Source organism: Palaemon carinicauda, chromosome 17 (assembly GCF_036898095.1).
Source record: "Palaemon carinicauda isolate YSFRI2023 chromosome 17, ASM3689809v2, whole genome shotgun sequence".
Taxonomy (NCBI): Eukaryota; Metazoa; Arthropoda; class Malacostraca; order Decapoda; family Palaemonidae; genus Palaemon; species Palaemon carinicauda.
The window spans coordinates 16,652,005-16,656,898 of NC_090741.1; the positions used below are offsets into that span (position 1 = coordinate 16,652,005).

The following is a 4,894-nucleotide window of genomic DNA, read 5'->3' on the forward strand; positions in this document are numbered from 1 at the left end:
TCATTCATCTCTGACGTACATCTACTTCCACTCCACCATTTGCTGCAACAACAGACCCCAAGTACTTAAACTGATCCACCTCTTCAAGTAACTCTCCATTCAACATGACATTCCACCTCGCACCTCCTTCCCTTCTCATTCATCTCATAACCTTACTCTTACCCAAATTAACTCTCGACTTCCTTCTCTCACACACCCTTCCAAATTCCGTCACTAATCGGCCAAGCTTCTCCTCCGCGTCTGCAATCAGTACAGTATCATCTGCAAACAACAACGGATTTACCTCCCATTCATGGTCATTCTCATCTATCAGTTTTAAACCTCGTCCAAGCACTCGAGCATTCACCTCTACCACTTCTCCATCAACAATCAAGTTAAAGAACCATGGTGACATCACACTTGAACCGACAGTATGCCTCCGAGTCGAAACGATGCCAGCATTAGAATTTACCAATGAGCCTCAGAGGCATGAGGTGAAGTCCTTGCCCAGCCAGAAACATTTGCTAAAAAGAGTTTTAACTGGATTTATGTCCCTAACGTTAAGATTCGATATTAAATCTTATTTGTGGTTGATATGTACGGACATACACACACACACAAATATATATATATATATATATATATATATATATATATATATATATATATATATATATATATATATATATATATATATATATATATATATATATATTCTACTAGTCTGGCGTAGTATGCTTTGATGTTGAAGTTAATCCTTTTGGGTTTTGTAAAAATCTTGGAGAAATCTTAAAAGATTTGCAGTGAGGCTTGTATTTCTTCCATTATTTGATGCCGTCTTTCTTGCTAATTACTCATATGTCCTGAGGGGGGAATTGGTAGGATTCAGTCCAAATTTTTTTTTTTTTGTGAGAGATACATTAGGTTTTAACTGGCAGATGTGAATGCAACAAACTTTATTTCAACAGATAAGAAGTTTATATACAACAGTTTCCTGGCAAGAATATCCCAAAACTTCAAGCAAAATGCTTCATGAAAATACAGGATTAAGCAGGTCACCAATGTGAGAGTGAGCTAGTACATTGTAACTGAGAGGCGACGTGAATGCAACCAACTTCGTTTCAACAAATAACGAATTCATATACAGCAGGTTCCTGACAAGAAGGTCAGAAAAATTCAAACAAAATTCTTCAAGAAAAGACAGGCATAAACAGGTCATGTTAGCAGTGAGGGGTAGAGCGAGATATACTATAAAAAAAAATACTGTTACAGTGAACGAGCGTGTGTAAAACTCGTTGGGTAACGTTTTCTGACTTAGAGTCGTTATCCGACGTTTTGTCTTGTGACCCTTTTGATATGCTTTCATCATATTGTGTCAGATTTTACATATCATATGTTTATCCTTATTTGCTTGAAATTTTTCTCCTTTGTTTTTAATATATTTTTTTTTTTATTCTTGAATATTAGACCAATGTTTTTTATTTTGAGCATTCCATATGCAAAATGCACACAGGAATTAGCATTTATGATAGCTTGTTAATTTTACAAATATATATTTTTCAACACATCAACTTGCAATATATTTATAATCTATTAAAATTCCCCCTTCTAAGATGTTTGAAACTTTATTTTTCAGTATATAGCACGTAAAAATAATGTAATATAGATTGCTTTTTGATAACGTTGTTTCATGTGATGAATATATTTTAAAATTCTTTGACATTATTCCGCAAAGCAAGATAAGCTAAAAAGGTCTGATAAGATATCATATCATCATTATTATCATTATTGTTTTTATCATTATATCCAATATTATCATAAATATTATTATTATTATTATTATTATTATTATTATTATTATTATTAGTAGTAGTAGTAGTAGTAGTAGTAGTAGTAGTAGTAGTAGTAGTAGTAGTAGTAGTAGTAATCTTTTAGGAGAGAGAGAGAGAGAGAGAGAGAGAGAGAGAGAGAGAGAGAGAGAGAGAGAGAGAGAGAGAGAGAGAGATGATGAATCAATAAATATATTACTTCATATTTCTGAAGGCAAATGTTATTCAACAAAGGATGAAAAATTAACCTAAAAATATTAGCAAAGGAATTCCTTAGTAATTGGACAGGAATCTGAAAAGATTAAATCATATTTAACCTATAAAAATTTCATGTGATCTAAATTTTTTCTTTTGCATTAGATTTACAATACGTAAAAACGATACAAGGAACTAAATCATTATAAATTATTCTATCTTCTCTTAGAATGTTTGTATTTTGGTCGAATCTTATGCTATAACTCATGTCCCAAAAAAGATTTTATTACCCTAACTTTTCTTGATTCAATATAAGAAAAACTGATTAGTTATCGTCACTCCCCTAAGGCGCTATAAGCAAAATAGGGGGTGCCCGGGATTGAACCGAGGACCTCTCGATCTGCAGTCGAATGCTCTACGACTGAGCTACACCCCCTGTGACGAAGATTGTATAAATATTAAAAAGGTTATTTCAAGATTTAGTAAATGTAGATAATTTACATTTGTTTTCCCAGTTAAGATTGATATTATTTGATAAAGACTTATTTTGAAACAGTGAGCCTTGTTTCTCTTTAAATCAGTGGAAATTCGATCACTATAGCAACTGCTGTCTGCATGAACTCCTAAATCACCAGGTAAAATCTTTCTTTGTACTGTATGTCTCTGATATTAACCTTTTTATGTATACTACCATGCATATGTATTTCCATGCAAATATGTAAATGCTTTACCGTTTCTTGTATTTGGAATGTTTATAGATACGTATTGTTATGTAAAATATGTGCAAATATGTTTATATGTATGAGTACCATGCTACACGGTATATCTTAGCAATCCATGTTTGCCAACGGTTATACTCATATAGGCGGATGAGCAACTCGATTGCGTAATAGGAGCTTTGTGTGTGGAGGAAATGCTGCCCCCCCCCCCTTGCCCCCCCCCCCCCCCCCTAAATTTCAATGAAGTCACTGGGAGCAGGGTGAGGGATTGGGTTTAAGGTAATGGACAAACTGTTGCTTCAGCTTTTACTCATGATGCTCGGCGGTTGATCTTTCTAGAATTAGTATGGACTGGCAGGAGTCACTAGCCTAGTTATATAGGCACGGCACATCACAAGGAATTGGCTATCTTTTGATCAATCTATCCGTCGAATCCTCTGTGGATTTAGTCAGTCATGGAAAGAGAAGATGACAGAATGGCCCCCAGTCCCGGGCGTAGTTGTGTGCTAAGAATCTCCCAGTTATAAATACTAAAGAAAAATAGAAAATAGGTAATTGAAATGTTAGAACCATGAATGGGATTGGGAAGTTTCAGCAAGTGGAGAGTGAATTTATGAAATATAGTTTACCCCTAAGTGAAACACGTTGGAATGGGATTGGTAAGGAAGCCTTAGACCAAGGCAGTATACATATCTACGCACGAAGATCAGATGGAGTTGGAAGAGAAGGGGAAAGAATGATGATTACACCGAATGGAGCTGTAAGTAGTAGATTTGTACTAGCAAAGTTTGGATCAAAGCAGTGCACTATGAATAGTATAGTTTGCTATGCCCCAACAAATGATTCCCCTGAAGAATGGAAAGATGAATGCTATGAAGAACTCCAGAGTGTTATATATGAGATCCCTGAGAGAGATATGAAAATTGTGATTGGCGACATCAATGCTAAAGTTGAAAGAAATAATCAATGGTAGAGAGTTCGATGGGTGTCGAGGGTCTTAGCGAAGTTGCAAACAATCTTGTCAATGGAGGTATTCTTTTTTAACACAAGAACATCCACAAGTATACATGAACTTCACCATGTGGTAATTAGAAAAATCAGATAGATCACATTGCCCTTAATAACGAGATGAGGACTCTGAGAATGTAAAAGGCTAAAGAGGTGCAGATAATGGTAGTAATCATCAGCTCCTCACTGCCACACTGAAATTAAAACCGAAAGCACCCAACAGAAAGATAGATAAAATACTTTGGTTTGATACGACTGAGCTTTTAGAAGAAGAACACAAAGAAACTTTTGCAAGTGCATATAGGAATCAATTTGCAGTATTACAGACTTTAAGATACCAAGGACAAAGAATTAAAGTAGAATGGGGTGATATTTAGAACATATACCAGTCAGTTGGTAGTGAACTCCTGGGACACGCAATTACAAGCAGAAAGCTATGGATAATAAATGATACTTGGGATACTATAAAAAGGAGACAAAAATAGAAATTGATTGTTGAAAGTTTTCGAGGAAGTAAGGAAAATCACCGAGGTAGAGCATGCTACATATTCCAATATTGATATTGAGGTCAAAAGAAAAGCAAGGAATGACTGGAGAGAATATTTAAACAGTAAAGAAGATTAGGCCGACGATGCTATGAATTCAGGAACTGGCTAATGTGTGAGAATTGCTCATAGAATTATTAATGAAATCTCGACTTGGGCAAAGAAGAAGCATATGCCCATAAAAAACAGAGATGGTTCTGTTATAGCAACAGAATATGAAGAAAGAACGTTGGATGGAACCCTTTAGTGATGATATGAATATGAAGGGAGTAATTTTATTGGTATACCTGAAGCTGATGAAGACCTTGATGTGCCCATGAATGAATTTAGTGTGTTTGAAGTTGAAGCTATCCTAAAAAAAACTAAAGGGATGGAAAGCCCCTTGGATACGATGGAATAACTTCTGAGATGATACTCGCCAAAAGTGAAGTGACTCATAGACTACTTACAAGACTATTTTTGTAAAATGCAGCATGAAGAGGCAAAACTTGATGAATGGGAGTTAGGAATGTTGGTGAAAATAGCTGAAAAAGATCTGACTGATTGCAATAATTAGAGAAGCATAATACTTACGTCAGTTATTGTGAAAATATATTGCATGATTATCCTAAAGAGTCTG

The 4,894-nt window shown here is 35.1% G+C and overlaps 1 non-coding gene across 1 annotated transcript; it reads right to left on the minus strand.

The window, feature by feature from the left end:
* Positions 1 to 2,367: 2,367 nt before the first annotated feature.
* On the minus strand, positions 2,368 to 2,439 carry TRNAC-GCA (transfer RNA cysteine (anticodon GCA)). Its single transcript has one exon. It is a non-coding gene; the product is annotated as a tRNA-Cys (tRNA).
* Positions 2,440 to 4,894: the final 2,455 nt, after the last annotated feature.